This window comes from Pteropus vampyrus, unplaced genomic scaffold (genome assembly GCF_000151845.1).
Source record: "Pteropus vampyrus isolate Shadow unplaced genomic scaffold, Pvam_2.0 Scaffold573, whole genome shotgun sequence".
Classification (NCBI taxonomy): domain Eukaryota; kingdom Metazoa; phylum Chordata; class Mammalia; order Chiroptera; family Pteropodidae; genus Pteropus; species Pteropus vampyrus.
Genome location: NW_011889354.1, coordinates 421,091 through 445,056, shown reverse-complemented (window position 1 = coordinate 445,056; position 23,966 = coordinate 421,091). Strand labels below are relative to the sequence as shown.

General features: G+C 33.7%; 1 long non-coding RNA gene across 12 annotated transcripts in view; it reads left to right on the top strand.

The window, feature by feature from the left end:
• Window positions 1-23,966, top strand: part of LOC105308427 — a 294,626-nt gene that overhangs the window by 92,544 nt on the left and 178,116 nt on the right. For 11 of the 12 annotated variants that reach the window (XR_002778027.1, XR_002778023.1, XR_002778026.1 and 8 more), the window contains exon 3: window positions 5,591-5,650. This is a non-coding gene — a long non-coding RNA (uncharacterized LOC105308427). Of the gene's footprint in view, window positions 1-5,590; window positions 5,651-19,605; window positions 19,638-23,966 lie in introns of all 12 variants that reach the window. The other variant, XR_002778021.1, reaches the window with a different exon arrangement.

Genomic DNA, 23,966 nt, shown 5'->3' with positions numbered 1-23,966 from the left:
GCTCCCGCTGTGGCCTTCGTTGGCACCTTCGCTCAACCTTATGGGTTGAGGGCATGATGGAGTGGCCTTGTTACTGCTGGGCAGTTTCTAATGTCTTGACCTTCCATGAGGCCTCTTTTGTTGGATGCCGCCTTAGCAGGTAGGGAGAAGGATGCCTCATTACTGCTGGGTTGGGGTGGAAGTCCAGGCTGCCTATGTAGTCTCCAATGATACTGTGGTGGGGTGGAGGAGGGACTCCTGGCAAGAATGAAAGTCTCACTTCTCTGCTTAGACTTCCCTATACCACCTGGGGTTGGAGAGGAGGTTGGGATGCCTCGTTCTAGTCCAACAAGGGTTGGTGCTAGGCTTGCCCTTGGGCCTTTTGCAGGTATGGCGTGGGTGTTTGTATGGTGTGTGGAACAAAGTGGAATTGTTCCAGTGCTTCCTGTCTTTCTGGGCTACCCTTTCCTGGTCCTTTGCATAGAGAAGGGAAGCTTTCATTGAGGCTTTTCTGATCTGTACCAGTTGGTGTCTCTGGATTGCAGACTTCTTCAGCTGCTGTATGTTTTGGATATATGAGGCAAAACTAAAATCCAAGGACCTCACTGCATGTTGTTCTTTGGGTCTCAAGGTCCCTGACTTGTCCGTCTTCTCTTCATCTTTCAGACTCTTGTTACCCTTGTTTTATCTATAATGCCCAGGCTTTTAGTTGTACCTAGCTGTAAGATTAGGAAAAGCAAGGCTGCTTCATCTTCCTGAAAGTGAATGTCTTATGTTTCTTTTTCTTTTTTCTTTTCTTTTTTTTTTTTAAGTTGGGAGGGTAGCATAAAATTTTTACATTAGCTTCTTTAAGGCAATTAAACACAATTAGGAAAAACTGATTAATAAATTTTGTATTAAAAAGAGAAAACTTGAGACAGAGAACACACCTTTATCTGTAATTTATTTTTTAATGTCAATTTCACTTCCACTTTCTACTTTCTACCAGTTTGTTTCTTGGCTGGTTTGTTGCCAGTTAATGCTCCTTCAGGGCCAGGCAACACTTATATTTAGAAGTGAGCTTTTCTCACTTGAAAGCTCTTCTTGAATGACTCCCACATGGGGCCATGTCAATTTGATTCATGACTGTTCCCCTGTGCCTATTATATTTACTTAATAAATATCCACTGAACAAGTGAATGAGAACTGAAATTTTAAAGTTTTCTTTCTATGAGAACTTATATACTTTCTTCTTGCTGTGCTGAAGCTTGGGCCACATGTGTCTGCCAACCATGCTTAATTCCCTACCTGGCACTTTAAGCAAGTGCTTAGGACATGAGCAAAATTTGTCCAGAATTTTGCAGTTTATAAAAAAAAAAGCAATTTTAATTTCAGCACATGTGCAAGTTTTTGTTTTATGGTTTAGATTGTTTATATTTTGAATTACAAATAGGGGATACACAGAATGATTCTCGTGTGTGTGTGTATGTGCGTGTGTGTACACATTCACTCCTATTGTTCCTAAAGAAAGTGACCTGAAGAACATGACACAAAAAAAAACCATAGGCCAATTTTAGGATGTATTTCCTAGATCCCTGAATTTTTTTTGGATGATTTTCCTTTCTTAGGCAAGTCATGGTTTGATTCTCGTTTTATGTCTTTGTCATGCATTGTGCATTGTGTGTGTCTATGTATACATAGAGGAAAGATAATATTAGTCCATCATTCTGTAAAGCCCCAAATATAACTTTTAATTTTTTTGCAAACGTAATTATACTTTAGAGAAAGATTCTCTCATCATCAAAACATTTTTTAATGCAGGTAGAAGAACGTGATTCTTTTTTAGTATTACTAAGTATGTTTGGTTTCAAATACTAATAGACTTGCTTTCCCGCTTGGCTTTAGATTCTGCTTAAGGAAATGGTGAAAGATTTAATTCACTGTACTTTTGTTAGAAAGTATGGAAATGTTTGTCCATGGGAACTTTGGTCGCCTGGTAGAATGGAAATTCATTGGGGAGGGGGATCGTTTCACTTTATTGCCTAAGAGCTGTTGATACATTCCCTGCATCTTTCAAAGGCATCTTTCATGCCAAACAGGCAAACTGTAGCCAGTGAAGGAACAGAAAGAGCACTTCTAATACAAGTCGATCTCAGCAAACATACACAGCAGCTGTGCTAGGTACTGATGAGGATTATCACAGGGGTGTAGTGTGGCGGAAGAGACAACTGGATCTCCTGTCAGGGGACTACTTTGAGGGAGATTGCAGCAGTCACGCATCCCCACTGTTCTTCGAAGGTATTGTAGCCATGTAGTACAAAATCAGTACCAGATAAAATCAGAAAGTAATAAAAAGCAAGAAGAACCCTGGAGATTTTAAATTTTAATGTGAGAGACTAAAACAAATGTCTTGCTTGTTGCATTCACTTACAAGGAAAGGGAAACAGAGGAAAAGATGCTTTAAACTCAGAAAACTTGCAAGGAGTTTTAGTCTTTTCGTTTGAGAACCGTTTGGGTGTGTTGTGAAATAAAGTTGCAGAGTAGGCATGCTCAGACCTTTATTTGCTACATTTAGTAGGAAAGATTCCCCCCACCCCAACCCCAGCCCCCGGACTACAAGAAGCCAGAGTTTTCTGTGCGAAGTGAAACAGGCGTTGCTAGAATCAGATTCACTTTGGACGACTCTTCACATTCCAAGTCATCATTGCATTAGGCAGCACAATTCCATCTCTGGTTGATGGGCAGAAAAAGTGGGCAGCTTGCCAGGTAGACGTTTCCATGACTCCCAGCCCCCAAAGGTGATGCGTTTTTCAGCTAATTCAATGAAGAGTGGGCTGAACTTTGGGTCTAAACGAGACAATAGCTGCCTTCGCAGTATCAGCAGAATGGTTGATGGGAACGCACTCTACATTTGGCAGAGAATCATGTGACCTTACGACTGAGATTCTGTGATGGTGCCAACGGAGACTTGGAAAGCAGCAACCGTCCTGACTTTTTTCTTCTTTTCTAGCATGGCTCAGAAAATGGTGGATCTTAATACTTGACTTTAGCCAGACTCAGCAAGCGACTGAGCTTTGAAGCACAACTTCGCCTTTATTCTGGGTTTTTGGCAGGCCACCAGGAGGCTGTCCCTTTCACGCCTGATAAATTCTGCTGCTTATCTCTAAATAGGAATAAAAAAAAAGGAAAATATAAACAATATTGAGGCATAACAAGTGAATCCTAAAGTTGTATGTGCGTTTCATTTTTTTTTGCTTTTTCTTACTGCTGATTTTTTTAAAATGTTAATACTCTTTCTGCTTACCGAAGAATCCAAGTAGTGGTTTTTTTTTTTTTTTTTGGTTTATAATGAACAGGCATTTGAACTGGGCAAACAGGACGACAGCAGCAGTGAGCATGAGATCATTGCAGCAGTGTAGCAAACTGGCACCCTGCCTTCTCACCCTTTTGGTTCGGGAGACAAACGTGTGCAATCCTCATTTCTAAAGTCAGCACAGCCTGGAAGGATTCCTGGTCTCTCCCACCTTCTACCATTCTTCTGCCAGGGACAGCAAGGATTGGTGCAGCTTCTGCGCAGTGCTTTGTGCCTGGAATACCGAGAAGGAAGAAAATGAAGACAAGCACCCTGGTCCTCTTTTCCAAGAAATAACAGGAGCCCTGAAGAAAAAAAAAAATTCTGAGTTTGTCCCACTCCATGCAACAGTGCTGGAAAAAAAATGAGACGTTCCTGCTCAAAAACAAAACAAACAAAAATCCAAACCAAAACAAACCAAAAAAAAGCAAACATTGGCTTGTGTAACTACAGAGACATCGAGCTTTGTAAAGCAGCTTTGTAAGGCAACATAAGCAAATGAGCCTTCTTTATTTTTATTATTTCAAAACTATGGCATAATTAGCAATATATTGCTCTTGGTGAAATCGCACCTTTCATATCAGGTATAACTTTTTTTGTTGTTTCTTTTTAAACTTATTGTTATAGAAAAGGGAATCCTTGAACTTTCAATTTACTCTTATTTAACTCATCACCCACTTTACTCTTATTAACTTTTTTCTTTTGCTCTCTTGTTCTAATCCTGATTAGAATAGAAACTTAAGTAAAAATAGAAAAATCTTCATGAGAAAGATGGTACATGTTTTTATTTTTGTTATATATAGAAGTTTTGGAACGATTATTATGTTATCTGTACTTTTCGTGTGCAGTGTTAGTTTTTGCTATCTAAGAAAAGTGAGCATTTAGCCCTAGTTGGTAAAGAAACTAAATCTTTCATGTGCTGTGATTCATAGTTTGCAATGTGAAAGAAGGAACTTTTTGAACTTCTACAAAAAGGGTCATATTAGAATATGCATTAAACTGCTGATAAATAAAATTAGTTTGGGGGAAGTTATATTTAAATAATTTACCAGGTCTTCAGTATAACAGAAATAGGACTGAAAAAATCATGTTCTCAGTTGCAAAGTAGAAAATAGGCTTGTTCCACAATAATACTCATTTAAAATATACATTAAAAGAAATGTTTTGTCTTAGAACTTTTGCAGAGTGTGTTGGAAATATTCAGTAAGTATTTTAGTGGAAAAAAAATGTATACAAACTTGTTTTAAGTTTATAGCAATGGATTTCCTCAGCAGATAAATGCGTTGCATTCTAATTGTTATGTCTGTTTAAGGAATTAAATTGCTAAGCAATTTAAGCATTTTATAACAAAACCCAGTTTTGCCTGATTCAATGGGACAGGATTAGCTGGTGTATTCCACTTATTTTAATTGTGATTAAAACTTTCTAAACATCTTTAAAAATCGTTAAAAAGAGAAAATGCTTTTGAAATATACAACATATATAAATGAAGACTATAATGTGTATATTACAAACTGATGTTATAATATTTTCCCTGAAAATAATAAACTAAGCAAACTGTTGTGCTTTTAAAATCATATTTTATATTTAAAATACGTAGGTTAAACAATGAGAAAATATTATAGAACCGATTAATTCTTTCTTTTTTTGTTATTCTCCGAAGAATTGTGGGAAGTTACAAATACCTTATATACTGATAACATTCAAATAAAACATTTTATTAAGTTCATGGGTTATTGTTCCCTAATTATTTAAAAAATAGCTCTTGTTCCTTTATGCTGCCTCAGCTAATGGAACATCAACTTTCACAGGCTTAATTAACATTTATAAACCTGTTTTCATGTTTCAAGATCCTTTAGTTGAAAAACATTATTTTAAATGTTATTTTTAGGAGCCATTAATCTCAATACTCTTAATTATCTTATTAAGCTCCATGCCAAATCCAAATCTCCTTTCAGCTTTCACTTGTTCATTGTGCAAAACCTAGTCGCTTCTTTAACAGCCATGCCTCCTTTCACTTTCAAAACTGTTACTGTGAAAACACCACCAACCAAAATGAACGCATAAATGCAAACTATGAAGCCACATTATATGTCATATGAGTAACCTAGGGTGGGGCTCTATGAGTCTTTGAAGGCTTGTAAAAAAAATAGTTTAAAAGGTTTTGCCCATTTTGATAACTGTTTTCTTCTCGATCGTCTACCTTCATTCCCACCATCCACCCAGATGCTCCTCCTAGACAGCAGTTGTCTGATATTTCTCCTTTTGTGGTTGTTTTAGGGAAAAACTTAAAATGGATATGAGACGTGAAGAAAGTGATCATAGGAGAAATCATCTCAGGTAAAAAAAAAAGAAAAAGAGCAATTAATATTTAATATTTTTTAAAGAAAAAGCAAAATAATTTTGACTGTTCAGTTATAAGAATTCGTTTCATATTCCTTATGAATCTAGCTGTTGGAATTTTCATTGATGGTTTGAGAATTTATAATATTACCTGCCTTTGTGAAAAATTTTTATCTGAGTTTGTGAGAAATATACAGTTTGAGTAGTCCCTTTGAGTAATATCTATTTATCCATACATATAACATAGGTGAAATACGGTTGAATAGAAAGTTATTTAGGAAAAAGAAAAAGTGTATTTTATTATTTATTGTAGCATGTAAAAGGAAGTGAAATCTATGGGAAGGAAAAGTAATGCTTTTTAAAAAATATGTATAATCTAATAAGACAATGTAACCAAAATATACATTCTTATAGTTATAACAAAACCCAAAACAAATGTTGCCTTTTATTTCACATCTAAATTTATGAATTTATATTGAAATTGAATGCATGAATGTTAATTTTTTATTATACTTATTAATAAGTGTGGGAATAATTTAAAAAACAATGATGAAAATTATGCAGATTGAATTCTGTTTATAAAGTCTATAAAACATTTTATTTATTCCAAAACATGCAAAACCAGAAATTTTTATGTGGTATTACACTTTTTCACAATGAGGGTATAGTTGAGAAATTCTAAATGTTGTGGTTATGAGTAAAACGGTTAATGGTTGCAGAAGTAATACTTTTCTTGGTCTTGAGCTTAAAATTTTAAAATACGTGTATGTGGCTGGCTTTATATTTACTCTTTGTGTGTTTTTTCTTATTGTCTGGTGATTTAAAAAAAATTTTATAACTATTTTTGCCCAACCTGTTGACCAGATGAGAGTTGTATGTAGCTATATATTATGTTTTCAGTATATCATTTTTGAAAAATAAATTTAAATATGTTGTGTATAAGAGAGATGATAGCCTCTTTTATGCAGTAGATTTGGAGTATAAATGTTAGCGCATAGTAGTAGTAATGCTATTAATGTGTGATTAATTTTAATTTTCTGGTATTAATTTATCCAAATATTGTTAATTTCAGTGTTATTACAATTATAGACAACTATGTATATATTTAGGACTTTGAAATAACTTCCTGTGTTCTCTGCCTAGTCAATAAGATTTTACTTGTTTTGTGAGAAAGTTATAATGTTACCAATTCCTTGAAACCACTAACCAAGATTTTACAAGAATTAGAACAAACAGTCTAACTCTTACACAATTAGCTTAATAGTTAATTTGGTCTTAATTATAGGCTTATAACACTACATTCATGCCTCACAATTACATAATTCATACATGCATGTATGGATTTTTTTCTTTTAAAACGCTTCATTAATTAGAATAGCCTAATTCTAAAATATTCACTATTAAAACAAGTAATCTGTGCAAAATCTTTCAATATAGTATTTTTTAAATTCTTGTGTATATAAACCCATATTTAGTTTAGAATATTTATGAAGGCCTTTAACTGGAAATATGTATATTTAGAGCATTTCAGCATTCAAAATATTTATAGTAAAGGATCAATATTATTTTCATCTCTTAATTTCATCAGATATTTACAACAAATTCCGCTTCAATAGGGAGCCTATGTGAGACGTTGCCCATTGGCATAAACCCGTAGATCCGATCTTGTGGTGAAGTGGACCGCACAAGCTCGCTTCTATGGGTCTGTGTCAGTGTGGTAATCTGACAAAATGCTATCTATACACAGTGCTGTTAAGTAATATTTTAATCAAACTCTTGTTAAACTCTAGTTGATTACTTTTGAAGTAGTTATATTTTCCTCTGTTTTTCTGGTATATATTAATCCTCATCTTATGAGGCAGGATTCATTTGTTGACCACTGGGAAAAGTTTATAGCTCAGCCATTCAAGTTTGAATCCAAGTATAGTAAATTGCTTAAAAAACTTGCATTTTTATGGCAAGTTTGAACCAAGATCTGAATGGATACCATTCAGAAATGTCAGTTCCCATTACATTGGTGAGTGTAATCTTATCAACTTCAATGAGAAAATTAAATGTAGCAACTGGATTTATGTGTTACTATTGAGCCTTTTTCTCTTGAAAAATGAAGCTGAATGCTATTGACTTTTTATAAAGTATCATTAATTGCTTGTAGAACTATGCCAGGAGAGATGTCAGAGGACATTTTGTATGACCTATGCTAGAAACACAAGATGTTAGAGTAGTCTTAGTAGACACATATTAAGTCGATGGGTAAAATGTTAGAATATTATATCTATATCCTTGCTAAGCCCTTAGGTGTATGGCCGCCATATTTGGAGGACCTGACTGAAGATATGATAAGGAGTTTGAAGCAACAGTGGAAGCTGTGTGCATCCGGGTTGAGGTAGTAGGTTGTATGGTTTAGAGTTACACCCTGGGAGTTAACTGTACAACCTTCTAGCTTTCCTTGGAGCACACTTGAGCCATCGAGGAATTCTTCATCACTTTAATCTGATTGAGCCAATTTCTGTGCAAGAAGGTAATGTGTCATGAGTATTTTGGATAATTAATTTGAGGCTTTATTACATTAAAATGATCCTTTCATCCCTAAAGATTAGATTATTCCATTTACATCTAATTATAAACACTGGCAAGATGGTATTTCTAATAAGTCATTACTCTGTGAGCAAACATTTTAAAGAATGGGTGAGTAGTGATTTAAATTACATTAATATTACATACAGCTTTTGTCATCCATTGATTCACAAAATTTAGCACTTAATTTTGCAAGCTGACCATTGGTCTTTCTATTTTTATTGGCTACTTAGACACTATAGTAAAAAAAAAAAAAAAGTCTGCCAGTGTCAATGACTTTCATAGCACATTGTCTGATACTTTCTTATGACACATCACTTTCTCCCTTATATTATGGCTAAGTGCTTGTTTATTTTTTTTATACTAGACTGTAAGCTCCTTGAGGGCAAAGACCATATCTTATTTTTTATTGTATTCCCTACAGCAGCATCTTACACATAATAACTATTTATTGGATGAATGAATGGAGTATAAGATCTCACTCTGTGATGATTTCTATTGAATATTTGAATGAATTACAACAGTAGTCACAAATCTGAGTTTTGTTTATTGGTCTTAAAGTTCCCCTAAATTTAATTCCCAGACTATTCTATGTTAGTAATATACTTGACTTGTTTCTTGACCGTGTTGAGTGTTCATTGATCCTAGACATACAATTTAAAATTTAGGAGTGCTTTTTTTTAGAATAAAAAGAATAGAACAATTTATTTTTGTTAATAAAGTCATTAGATTATAATACTAAATTTAGATCGTGTATATTTCATTTGAATTTTTAAATTTCTTAATTTCCAGATCAATGGTATTTATTTCAGCATCAATTTGAAAATCAGCTTTTTGTATCTGTATACTTCCCTTATCTCTTATTCTTTATTTTTATGCAGCTATATCAGTTGAATAAGCCAACAACTAAACCAGAACCATGTCAAGGAATTAATAATAAATAAGTATAAGAAGTACAATTTGAGGTTTGGTTCACATTTTTCTTTGAAGGAAATACCTACAAATTCTGTCAGTACAAAGCATACGGGTCTCTTTGGAGTCCATTAACTTGCTGTCAACTTTAGTGACAGTGAATGGTGCAATTTATATGGAGAGGCTAGTTTATGTAGATCGTATTTCAGTCACAGAATTAAATAGCTCTGGATATCAGAACTAATTTAAACTCCAAGCATGAAACATTGAATACATAAAAAGCATTTGTAGATGCAAATGTATGTTTAAAAACTATATAACCCTTGCTGTGTGTTGATAAGCTGTGAAACACTCTGGAATCTAGAATATTTCAGAATCTAGAATTTACCAACAGTGGTAGTGAAGAAGGAAAATTTGAGTCAATAGCAAGAGCACATGAGCCTCAAAAAGCTGAATACCAATGATTTCAAGCAAAATTATTTGGTCTACAGAAATTAAAGACTAATAGTCTCTAAGAAAGAAATGTCTTTTTAAAGGACTAATCAAGAGACAATGAGCAAGAGGCAGGAGACATAGATAAGAGAGGGAAAAAGAGAGACAGAGAAACAATGTTGTGTCTAATGGTAGAGGTTCAACACAGGTGGAAGAAACAGACAACTTAGTGGTAAACAATTACATCTTTGCAAATAGTTTAGCCCTTGCCCGCCTCTTCTGTTCCATTTTTTGTATGTGAGTATATGTATTTGTGTGTATCTTGGTACTTAGTGCAGAGATTTGGAGATCAAGTCACGTACACATTGATGGGCCAAATAGAACACTATTACCAATAAATGCCTGTTTCCATGCAGTGCAATAAAGTATATCACAGAAGTGAACTATGATGTGCGGTTTAAGGCTAAAATCATAAAAATATGGTAAATGCATAGAATTGTGTTCTCTTATCTACTCTATCTAAAGTGAACTGGTACCATAGAAGAATGGCTGAAAAGTGATAAAGATGTAGCTATAAACTATTGTATTAGTCATGCAGAAATCATTGTATTTCTGATAAGCAGAGGATATGATTAGCATCAGTGAAGAAAATAGGGTGAGAATACTACATGGGAAAATTATGCTTTCACTAGGGTTTAATAATAAATTTTGCTCATCCAGCTGTGGGGTTATTTAACTTATTATGTATTTATGAAAAAATGTTAAATGGCAAATGTGCAAATTGATAGAATTAGTTTTAAAGAAACCAAGATTCAGGACCACTGCTGGTGTCTATATCTAGAAATAGTTAAATTATGTCTAAGAAACCATTGGGAAACATTGTGCATTTAGAGAATTAACATTCAATGGGGGAACAACTATGCGAATTGAATAATTCCTTCAAGAATTTAGAGTGGTCATGTTTTACTGTATCCCAGGTTTTCCATATTTGATATCAGAGGAAGTATGAAAATTCAGAAAACAAATACCAGTGAATGATACTTTACTTAACCGATATCTCTTTTGATATCTTTGGAACACTGAATTGTGTGTGTTTTTGTGTGTATCTTTATGTTCATAGTGGCTGATTTACCTTAAATGCTTTGTGAAATGAGGCAGTAAAGAGTTGGAGTGGGAGAGAAGGAAGCGAGGAAAGGGAGTAAGGGGAGGGAAGAAGGAAAGGAAAAGAAAACCAACTGCAAAGCAGATGGATTGGGCCTTACCAGAAAAGCCCAATTCAGTTCATAACATTATGAACTAAATTGGCCAAAGTAACTACGAGGGAATCAGATAAATTACTTGGCAATTGCACTGAGTCTTCTTGAAAACAAGCCAGCAGTACATAAACTGTTATTAGAATAAATGAGTCACTTTCTGTAAATAATCATTTTGTTTCTGTTATTCCCTATTACCAAATGCTGACTCATGAGCATAGGTGATTCCTCAAGATCCCTCCAATGATGTGATACAGGGTTCTGCCACTCTGAGCATTACTTCATGCCTACTTTCTCTTCAACAGAATATGGGAATAACTCGTGAGGTCACTGATCCTGACTATACCCATACAAGTCCCCTAAAAGACCTGTAGAGAATGCCTGTGAAAAATCATTAAATGAAGGTTCTGACATATCAAAAGAGCATTTATCTCTTACTTGCTTACCAATTCCTAACATCCACTACCACTTCCAATTAAACCCACCGCTTGTTAATATCATGTTCTTCAAGATCCTCTTTATCCACAAAGCCTTCTTCTAAGAAGGACTGTCTCAGTTTTGAATCCTCATAGCCCTGGCACCTTATATTCCCACAGGGTTTTCTCTTATGTGCCCAAGGTGACTTACCTGTCTACCTCCTGCAATTTACATACTTTCTTTTTAACTGTTGGATCATCTATGGACAATGGTGAGAACCTATACACACTTTAAAATAAACTATGCTTCATCAATTAAGTCTCTTGTTATCCAAAATATGTCTAGACTCTCCAGAATATATCATTATGGGATGAGGAAAATTTTTAAGACTATCTATGAGGTCTATAGTCCAGCCTTGATTAAGCATGTGACATACCATTTAAATGATTTATAAAACTAGCTAATCTCTATTATAACAAATCTAAGTTCCTTGTATACAGAAATATCTGTCTTTTTCAGAACACAACTACTACCCCAGTGCTCAGCTTGTAGGATGAATTAAAAAACTCTTTGTCCAATGTACAAAAAATATTTAAATAAAATAAAAACATTATGTGATGCAATGGAGCAAATCTATAAGTATTCTTCTAACTTTAAAAATTTAGAATTTAAGAGAAATTAGGATTATCACTTTTAACTTTTGGGAAGTCTGCTTGATTATGGTTCTTGATTTTTAAATTGGCATTGTTTTGTGCATGTCTTCATTTTTAACCTCATACTACACTATGTGTAATGTGTGAGTTAAATAAACTATCCATGTTTCTTCCTAACATTTGACCCCTCTTAAATCCCAATTCTGTTTCCTTTTGCTCTGAGCTCTTGGAGCACTTACTTGACTCCAGCCATTCAGCCTTGTGTTTCCTGTTACTTTTTATATGTTTAGATGGTACATAGCAAAGTTAGATTGTAAACTGTATAATTCATGTGTACTTTTATTTAGTAGGCACTTCAATAATACTTGACTGAAATTAAAAATAAATCCAGATTTATAAATGGTAAGAAACTTAGAGATCAATTGGCCCATTTTTCAGATGACCAAACTGAAGCCCAGAATATTTTATGATTTTGTCAGGGTCAATCTCCTAACTACTATGGACACAGCCGAGATTTCTGTCCAGATCAATAATCTATCCAAGAAGAAATATTTTATGTTTGCTATCAACAGATTTTTGGATCATGTCGTTAAAAAAGTATAATTGATTAAAATAATAAGGTTTTATTTCTGAAAGACTAAAAATAAAATAATTTATCTTCAGACTTAAAAGTGATAGATAAATAATTACTGTTATTTAAAATGAACTCCATATCCCTTTAATTCTTTCTATTCAAGTACAAGTACACTCTTATTCTTCTGGGCACAGAAAGAAACTTATCTTGTTCCACTTGTTCCACTGTGATATATTCTCTTGTTCCACTGTGATATATTCTCTCCTCCCAGAACTATTCTTTAGAGGAAGGGAGTATGGCCTAGCAGTTGATGGTGTATAGTAAATTTAAAGGGAAGAAGTATGAATTGGTTAACCTGTCAACATTGCGCTGCTTGGGAGAATGAAATTTAACATGAAATGGTAACCATAACTAAGTTCACTCAATTACCTATGTTCCCGGTGAGATATGCAAGATAGCATTTTGTAACAGGAATCATGAACTTCCTTAACTTCAATGTCTAGGCAGTGTAATAAACTAGACTTTAAGACAAAAGGAAGAAATGTGGACTGTGATAGACCAAGGAAGGCATATTCATCACTTTCATGATATCCAAAAATAAGTTCTTCAGTCCATCTAAATTTGCCCCCAGAGGGCAGCCAGTTTTTCAGCTTGATATGAAGTCATCACATAGTAAAGTTGCAATAAATCTGTTCTTTTGATGAATGTACTATGAATGTATTATCATTTTTATAGTTGAACTAGATAATTTGGAGTATCTGTGATATTTTCAACTAATTCTAAGATGTATAAAAGATAAATTCTTATACACTTATGAATTATTTCAGTCATACATGTGTTGCTGCTATTTCAATAGACATGTATGATCTATGAATGTCTAAATATTTTCTTGAACTTAATTGACTAATGAAAAATAATTATTGATCAAGCGGCACCTACCAATTGCAGTATTATTTTGGTGCTATTTTAATTAAAGAAATATGGTGGTGGTAGTAGTAGTAGTAGCAATAGTAGTAGTAGTAGTAACTATAGTAGCCATAGGAGAAGTAAGTTTTAAATTTTTATTTGCATCTATATCATAATGTACAAACCAATGAAATTATACTTTTTTCTCAATACTATAGATAACATTTTCAAGTCAGGAAAAATTAAAAGGTTAAATAAAATAAACACAAAGTTCAAGTGTTGTCATCTTTATATAAAGTCTTACACTCAGGCAATTGAGTAGAGTTAAAGAATAACTGAAGTTAATTATATTTTATTGTGTTATAATTAAAAGACCAATTATGTATAAATCTAGAGTTTTATCAGATTTCTATCCATAAATTTCCAATGTAATTTAATCCAAAGGCCTTAAACTTGATAAGTAGATGATACAACCAATTATGAAAACAGTGCGTTTATAGTAATACAAAAAAAGTGTACAATTTTTTTGTGTAGTACAAACATTTCTATTTAATACAGTTAAGATCAGTATTTAATCAGTTAATCCAGAAAGATTTTTGAAAAAAAATGGATTTTAAAAATTAACACATACATGCAATATATATTTTGTTTAAATTTTAAAATGTGATTATATATTTATTTGCCGGTGTTTTCATGGAAACCAAAAACTATTTTTGAATTTGGCCTGCTGATTACAAATCTTAGTCATTTTTTTTTTGAATCCCATAATGCATAATCTATGAATAATTTGGTTGCTTCAGAAGTGCCTTTAAGTGCAAATACAATGCAAAGAAATCTGAGAGTGGAATTCTATTTTCTCTTTGATTTTTTTCTAATTTTTTAAAGTTGTTTTACCTATGTTTAACTCAACAGCATTTTTTAAAGTGATGGAATTTTATTGTCTTTCAAAATTTTTCAAATGTAGAACATCATTCATTCTTTTTATACTCATTTAAATTGGTTTATATAATATTTTATTAAATTATAGAATTTTATATTAACCCAACTAGCATAGACCGGTTTGGGAACAGACATAACTGACTGCAACCATACAAATTACTTGTTGTGAGCAGAAATACTTGGGTGTTCTAGAACTTTCCGAGGCGATGAAGTGGTCTCTCTGTACTTCCTTAAACAGTAGCCACCAGCCACAGGTGGGTATTGAACATTTGAAAAGTGGCTAGTGTGACCGAAGAACTGAATTTTAAATTTAGTTAATTTTAGTTAATTAAAATTTAAGTAGCTATATGTGCGTAGTACCTTGTGTATTGGACAGTGCAATTCTGGAAAGTAGCTCGCTTGCATTCGCCATGCTGGGAGCATCTGTTGAAAATGTCAGATAATCCGTAAAGTAGTGAATAGTTAAGAATACTTCCTCTGTAGTTGAATTAAGATTTAGGGGAAGAATGTCTTGGGAAGCAAATTGATTTGGAATTCCATTCGTTTTATTTTGTCTTTTATTTTCTTTTTATTTTGCTCCTATTTGAGTATAGAGTTAGGCTAATGGAATTTTAAAACTTTATGCAAAAGAAGCCAAAACATTAGAAACTACAGAGGTTTGCACTTCCTTCTGAAGCATTCAGTCAATACAAACCTAATGAGAAAGTTGCTTCTCACATTGGTGCAAAAAAAAAAAACAAGTTTTCATAATTAAGATCATAGATCCATAAGAGCCACAGGATGAACTTGTTAAGTCTCTGGGTCCTTTTAAGATACTTATAATACTTTAAATGTATGTAGATGTTTATTTTTCTCAGGAAAATGCCCCAGCTCTTGTCATGATTTCTCAAAAAATTTAAGAATAACTGCATTGAGATACTGTTTAATACTTTTTGAAGTGCCAGAAGTTAATTAAGTAGGAAACTTGAAATCCTTCTCATATGACTATTGTAAATCTCTTATCTGTCCACGTATCAATTCACATATATATTTCAAATTATATAGTTTATATATGTAATTAACCATGTAAAACTTTAATTTAACATCGTATTATATATAATTTATATGTAATTTAGTTAATAATATATGTATAATTTAATTAATTGACTAAACCCATGGTTGAGAAAAGAGAATAGTTTAATTCTTTAGGAGGATTCAATAAAATGGAATAGCTAAAATCATTGTCATATTAAATTTGAACATTCAACTGTAAATTATTGAAAAAATCATAAGAGTATAGATTGAACCATTTCTCAGTTTAGTATATCAGTGTCATTATGTGTTCTTGCTTATAAATGACTGGGTCCATTAAAGTGATGCATTGTGAGTACAATTTATGAAACGTAAAAAGACTGTCATCAGTCCCATGCTTAATGAAAGGACTTGTCTCCCATGAAAATATTAGAAAAATTAGAAAGTGTACTCATGTTTTAAGAAAGATGAAAGATATTTGTTTTAATGTATTTTTAGGTTTCCTTTTCTAACTAGTATTTTTGTTTAATCCATCAACTATTGATCTCAAACACATTAGATAGGATGGCTTCTACTGTGACAGTATTAGTCCTCTTTTAAAAGTGAGAATACCACAGGCAGGGGTTATGTAATTTCCTACAACCACATGGATGGTAAATCGTAGGACTGAAACATGTGTCTTATACCAAAGGAGTCGATTTCAACTATTTTGTTATTATACCTCCAGTGAGAGTGGCTCAGCAACCTGAGAGCAGTAGGTACACACAGTGAAGTTTGAAAGTAAGACTTGCTCTACTTCACTTAGAATGGAACTCCAGTTTCACTAGTTGAAACTTCCTAGACCAGTATTTCTTTCAATTTAGATATATACATAATCAAAGTTCAGTGAACTCTTTCCTGTTTCTGATTTTTCAAAACAGAATAGCATAAGATTGCCAGACCTACCTAAAAACAGCAAATATATTTACTTCTCACTGGGAATTTATCAGCTCAGTGTGGTAAATGTTTATTTGATGATAAATATTGATCTGCATCTATTACAGAAGAATCCCTTCTGTTTTTAAAGTCTAAGAATTTCAAAATACAGGAGTACAATAAGCAGACTACTTGAGATTAACTGATTGGTATTTGAGAAGTATCGAACGTGGTTCCTTGCGTAATCTAGGGACTCAAAGAAGACCTCCTTTCTCCCCTCTTCTAATAATATTAGCTTGACACTGCTTATTAATCTCTGCCTTGTTCTGGGTTTTAAGACCTCTTAGAACAGTGGTTCTCAATGTTATTGCTTGAGAACATGAAGAGAGAGAAGAATGTGGGGCAGGATGTGGGTGTAGTTTGAAAAAGTCCTCAGTAGTATTCAGATTTTATGTCCTCATAGGCACAAATTCCAATAGACATCCATTTTGTGATATGATTGCAGAGGCCTCAGAAAGATTACCCCTGCTCCAGAAAAACTTGGTCTTTGATTGCACATTAAACTAAAGTGCACAATTATTGACTATTCCTTATTCCCCAGTAATACAGAGATTGAACTTCGGCCTGGAGTCAGGCACACCTGAATTTATAACAAGTCTGCATCAACCATTACTACAAAAGCTGATCTTTTCATCAGTGCTTTTTGATTTTCATCTGTAAAGTGAACATCATAACACCAGTATTATGTTTGTGAGGATTAAAAGATTATATGGTATTTAGCAAGCATAGTGCTTAGTAGATAATTGGAGTTGAAAAAAATATATCTAATTATTATGACCATCATTACGCATATTAAATGGTGCAGTGTATTGTTTACTTATTTAATGCCCTGGGCGATATGGAATTTTCACAGGCAGAGCCAGCCACTGGAAACCCTGGGGGCAGGTTATCTTCTTTGAGACCTCCCTGTGATTCCTGAACATCATAGCTTTGCAGCCTAGATTTGCTATTTTCACATTTTAATATTCTCATTGTTAGATCGTAGTAGACAAGAATTCTCACCTTTTCTTCTGAAATTATAGTCCCTCTTCACATATCTGAAGTCGGAGTCTTTTCCTTTTTGTATCAATCTTATTGATCAATTTTGTACTAATCAACTTTGAAAACAAGCAGTTTGTCATCACTGTCTATATACAAATGAGGTGAAGTGATGAATTGCAGTTAAGTGGCTTAGTTTTGCCATCTGTAAAAAGGGGCAACAATTTCTTCCTATTGAACTTCTTTAGACTCTTGAGAAAATAAAAATATAAAATGTAAAATAAAAAGGAAAAAAAACAGCATTTCCACAAACAAAATGAACCATTTAAACTTATAGGGAATTTTATAAACAGATTTCTAGGGAAGAATTAACAGAGTATTTTTAAACTATTCATTCTCAGAGAGTAGATGTCTCTCTCAATTTCTCAATGCCTCTCCTTATCTCTGTCTGTCTCTCCGTCTCTCTCTGTCTTTCTCTTTTACCCCGTCTCCCCTTCTCTTTGATCTCACTATTCCTGTTGCCTAACTGCTTCCATTACTACACACGAGATCTTTTTTTAGATCTAGCCAAGTGCCAGAACTAAAAACATTATATTTAATAGATAAATGAATGAATTATTGAATTAATTAAATCAGTTAAGAGCAGCTACAGAAATGTAGATTTTTGTTCATATGAAACTGGAAGGCATTAGCTACAGTATAATTAATATATTAATTGTTGGCCAATCTTTGTCATGTGTTGCCATTGGAAGCTAGGTCAGTCCTATAATTTCTTCCTAACAGGTTTCTTTTCTTAAAAGCTCATTATTTCATTATGAGCTAGGGCATGGACACCATGCCTGTGCGATAAGATTGATTGACATTAAACATTTCTTACAGAAAATTGGGTGGGTCTCAACGTTTAAAACTAAGTTAATTTTTTTTTTTATCTGTAGAAACTAAATCAGTTTGTCATGCAGTAGAGCATATTCAATAATTTTATTGTAACCAATTTTCATTTTAGATAACATATAGGAGATTTTTGAACTGAGTTTAAAAGTTTGTGATGTTTTGAACATTGTTCTTTTCCCCTCTTTTCAAGCTAGGTAGAGTACTATGTCAGGGTGTTGGGTGGTTTCCCAGAACAAGATAACTGGCAGGAAGGAATCAACATAGACATCCAGAGTTGAATAGTATAACGCATCCAGGGCCTGATGCCCTTTAACCCCTGCTCTGACCCTGGCCCCCAAATCTACAGAAAGGACACACCTCCTCCCTGGGTCTTGGATTTGGGCTTAAATACTCTTCCGGAAATAACATCTTTCTTTACCAACTTGGCCTGAAGCACCTGTTATTCTCTTTATGGTGGTGTCAGAGATTTTAGGAGTTCGGATAGTGACCTTGTTTTGCCCATTTTAAACTGATGATGATTTTACTGATGACTATGAAAGTGCTGTGGCTTTCACAGTAGGTCTTTTCAAATTGATGAAGAGATGCTGAGTAGAGGGAAGGTAGACCTTCTTTGCTCAGTTTCATTACAAAGCATTGGCTTTAGATATAGTGCTGCCAGATTTAACAAATAAAAAACATGAGATGCACAGTTCAATTTAAATTTTAGATAGACAATGAATAAATTTTAGGATCTCTATGTCTGTTACTTTCATTGTTTATCTGAAATTCAGATTTAACTTCACAACCTATATTTTTATTTGGCATCTCTTCCAGCAGCATTTTCCGTAATGGAGTGTCTTATCCCATTTCTCCATATTTGCTCCGCTCACATTAAATAAGAGAATAGAAACTAATAAAGAAAACAGAATAAGATTTATTCATGAAATATCTGGGGAAAGCACACAAAATTAATATAAATTTTTATATTAAAATAATAGAAAATTGAATATATACTTTTTCCTAAATGTTAGGATCATGTAAAATAACTATTAGGCTATATTACTTTACATGATTAAACAAAGTTGTTTAGCAAATGACGTCTAATAAATTGAAGCTGTTGATAATGTCAGCATAAAATTCAAGGGATTAAAAATTTGTTATAACATATAAGCCACATTACCTAGTGTATTCTGTGATATTTTAAGCTGTCTTTGCATTAGTTAAAACAGATTTTTTTTTTTTTGAGAGTTCCGGAAGAAAAATTTTTCAGAAAATGAACATTTTGGTCAAAACAATTTTACTTCTGAGTTAACGTAAATAACACATTGATTGCTTTTCACATGCTTTGTTGCTATCAGTAACTTTAGAATCTTTGTTAGCTTTGAAACATCATCAGTTTCCATCACAACATAAATCTTATATACGTAACGTATACTGTGTCTGTTTTTGCCCTAGACTGGCCTGAATATTTCTCATGGCACCTAGAGGTCAGTGGCAACCCCTCATCGTATTGGCACATGTTGCAATTTTTTCCTTTCTCACACTCTGATCTTTTCGTTCCTTCCCATCCTGACTGCTCCCAGCTCAACGCCTTCTATCCTTTCCAGTTTTGCTCACACCCCTACCAGAGCCAAACTTCCCAGCTGGATCTTCTCCTGACACTCATCAACCCCAAGCTTCTTTCTAGTCTTACAGCTTTGGGCAGAGAATAACGGACCTGAAGACTTTCTAAGTGTCACCCATCAAGTTACATTAGGCACACACGTTTGTCCACGTGTTCACACGCAATGAATCTTTTCATTTTATGAGGCAATTAATCCTACCAATTTGGCCCCCTTTCCTTTATTTTATACAGAAGAAAATAAGCACATAAAGATAAGGAGATTGTTTTTAAAGTCACATAGTCACAAGTCAAAGCTAGAAACTTGATCTCTTTATTAAATCGATCTTTTCAGAGTTAAGTTCTTCTTCTGTCATGTGGGATCTTATGGCCACAGAATGGTATTTTGGAGGGAACTAAGTGAGAACTTAAATTACCTACCTGAATTGCTTATAGTGGACTTTCAGAAAATGCTTGTTTCTTCCCCCAGTTTCACTGACAACTTATTAGAATTTATTAATAGAATTTATTAGAAGACCTGGCTTTGGTGGGGGATAAGAATTCTGGTCATTCCTAGATCTCTGCCTACCTTGCTCTTTAATGCTGACAATTTTATTTAACCTTTCTGTTCCTTGATATAGTTCTTTGTCAGACATAAATGTTTGGTGATCATATACATTTTCTCATATAGAGTTTGACTCATTAATTAGCATGTAGTTGTAACTGAATAAGTATTTTCAAATGAATAATGCATGAGTAAATGGTAGTGTCTAAAGTTGTTATTATTTTCCAGCTGTTTAATGACACATTTGAAAGTAATATAGGTAATATATGGTTTCTTTGGATATTTTAAAGTAAACTATGGGATATTTTAAAGTAATTAGATGTTTTTAAAATGTCTAATATTTCTAAGTTAGATTTTTACTCAGTTTTACAATATTTCATATTGACCTTCATTTAAGCCTCTGGCTTTCTTTTCCCTCCTGAAGCTCTTTCCCTTCTCTATAAGTCCCTACTCAAAAAGTAGTGTGTATTTTGCCAAAGTTGTATTATCTTATTTACACAATAAAGTTTAAATTCCTCTGTAAGACATTAAAGAACTTACAATCTGTTTTCAGTGGACTAACATAAACTTGTGTCAGGCACCCCCTCCGTGTTCTGCACCCATCTCTTTCTTGCTCAAATTCATACACCACTAATTATGGTCAGACTGGGGCTCCATGCCCAAAGGTAGCTCATGAAAGTGTTGTGTAATGTAAGATGGTAAGGTGCATGAGCACAGGTTTTGGAATGAGGCAGCCAGAACACAAATGTGGCTGTATCATTTACTGGCTGTCACTATAAGCCTTCTTTGTTCTATCTAGAACTAGGACAATAATACAGGATAGAGCTTCTATAAGATTAAATGAGATAACATAATTAAAATTATGTTATAAATTGCTTGACACATGAGAGGCAATAAGTGGAAACTATTGTGGTATGATAAAGATGAACACAAAAGTCTTTGATTAATTAGTTCCTTTTGTCCAAAAAGTTTTCCGATTACTTTTATGGCTGGCAAAATTGCATTCATTCTTCAAGATTTGCTTATCCCCAATATTCACATTAATATGTAATTAATAATGTTTAAGTTGCTTATTCTGGCAATTCTACTCTCTTATTTCTTAATTGATATTTTTATCCTTTTTTATTCTTCAGACTGTCACTTTTAAAAAATCAATCTGGTAATGAGCAAGAGGAATGTTGCAATCATTTACTCCAACCAATGTCCTTATTTAATAACTAAGAAAACTGAAGTTGAAACTTATTAATAATATACTTTTTGTGATTAATTGTATAATATCCGCCTCCCTAGTTGTCTGTGAATTTTCAAAAACTAGAAAACTACATCTATCTGGTTGGCTTAGTATTCATAACGATTGGCCCAGGGTGGAACCACAATGGTGGATATTTCTGGAATAAGTGATTGTCATGAAACCACTTCTGGCCAGACTTAGTAATTCTAAGGTAGTGCTATATTATATTTCCTTTCATCTAAACTTTATCTTATTCTACAGTTTCACTTACTGAAAATCTCCTTGAAAGCTTTTGATCATCCTGGAGTGGCCCATATAAAGCTGATCTTTATAAGGTCCAGGCACTCTTATGGTTCTGTAATGCAGTCACTTTCCTGGCTTTGGAGTCATAATGCTGCGTACTCCTAGAGGCAGGCCCAGGGGAAACTGTTGCCACAGCTGTATTATTCTCTCCAGGTAAAGTTGATCGGGACATGTGGATCTACTACCCATGACATCAAACGACCCTTTCTTTTATCTAACAACTAAATATTTCAGCTTTGACTTCATAATAATGTCTGTTTTGTGTTGGTCTTGGCTGTGTACAGACTACTTTCATGCTTGTTACCTCGTTTCTACTCCATAATAACCCAAGGAGGAGCAGCAAAGTTTATTAGGTTCTATGTTTTACAGATAAGGAAACTAAGGTTTGGTTTGAATTCAGATTTCCTTTTCCCCATTCTGGGGTTCCTATACTGCATGCACAATTTTGTCTCTTTGGAGCTGTTCGATATCTGCAGCAGTTATTCTACACCAGTTAGAGAAACCTAATATTCTTCCATCTAAGTTCTAGCAAAATTCCAAGAACAGCCATGGGCTATAGACCCATTGAATGTCCATGCTAAAGGCCCCTTCAGTTCTTGAAAATTAACAGCTGGCTAGTTCAGACTGTGGTTTAAGGATGCACACTCTGTGTTTAGTAATTAGCACTTGAACTAAGCAATAACCTTCAATGAGTTTTTCATTTCCCTGCTCAGGGAGAGAGAAATCAACAAACAGATATAGAATATGTTTCATTGTCGGTTTGTAGAGTTGGGAATCATTTGTTAAATGTATGGCCTTAAACAAACTCTTTATCTTCTCTGTGCCTCAGATGCTTCATATGTAAAGCAGTGTAACCTCAAAGGTTATAGAAAAGGGTGAACGAAATAACAGATGTAGCAGAACAGTGCTTGGCTCATAGTGAGTGCTTAATAAATATTAACTCCTAATCATCATGATTATTAATTACTTTGTAAAAATTCAAAGGAACAGTTTCATCCAATCTGAGTTGATCATTGAAAATATGATCGTTCTTTATGTAAATAAAACAGGAAATAAAGGGGTTCAGAATTCATTTCTTTGTGTATAATTAGGTGATATCCATTCATTCTATTTTCAGAAGCAACTTTATCAGTTCGTTGACTACAGTGGAAACTGAACACATTTCCTCTAGTATTATCGGTATCACATTGGGAATGTATATAACCTTATGTTGAAAGTACAATTACAGGTGCCAGATTCTCTCTTGATTCTTGCTTGAAATTCATCCCTTTAGGGTTGTGTGTTAATAATGAAGGATGGAAATTTGCTGTGAGCAGTCAGATTTGATTTAGACATAGGTTCATACTGTTTGCCTGTAATACATTTAACATTCCAAAACTGCTTTCTGATTTATTTTATCACATCTATTGTAAAACTAACAATTATTAATCACTCCCATTTTTCTATTAAAGCAGCTAGGACACAACAAAGCAGAGTATTAATATAGCTTAATATAGATAAGTGATAGAATTGCAAAGCTCTTTCTGCTCAAGAAAACGGAAAATATTCTATGCAGGCAGTTGTCAGTAAAAAGGAAATCTGGCCCTATGAGGTTATCTCTTATAAATATTAATATTTCTTATATGGCCAGTCCTTCTAGCATTTCATTTTCCAAATGCACTTTTTACAAATATGAAATATTATGGTCCATTACCAACCACTAATGGAGAATTTTATGACTAACTTTTGCACCCAAAACGATTATTTATTGCGTGAGGATAGATTTGCAAAACAAGATATGGTAGTATTTAAATGGCCGCTTATTTTTAGTAGAAGAATGCCTTGCTTGTGGCCTAAAACTTAGACTGCCATCTCATGGCATCATTATCTGCAGGCCCAGATGGGCATCTCTTGTACTTAAGAAACATAAGGGAAGCCAATCTGATTAAAATAGACTGCATCTTATCATTAGGAAATTTGGGATTGAAAAATAATGACTTGTGTAATAAATATATGGTTTGAAAGCCATGTTCATCCTCTAAGGTCATAGCAATTCAATTCTTGTAGGAACCAGGAAGGCACCTGATTTTTTACTGTATGCTTTCAATTTTGAGAGAGAGAGAATAGTGTCTATAATT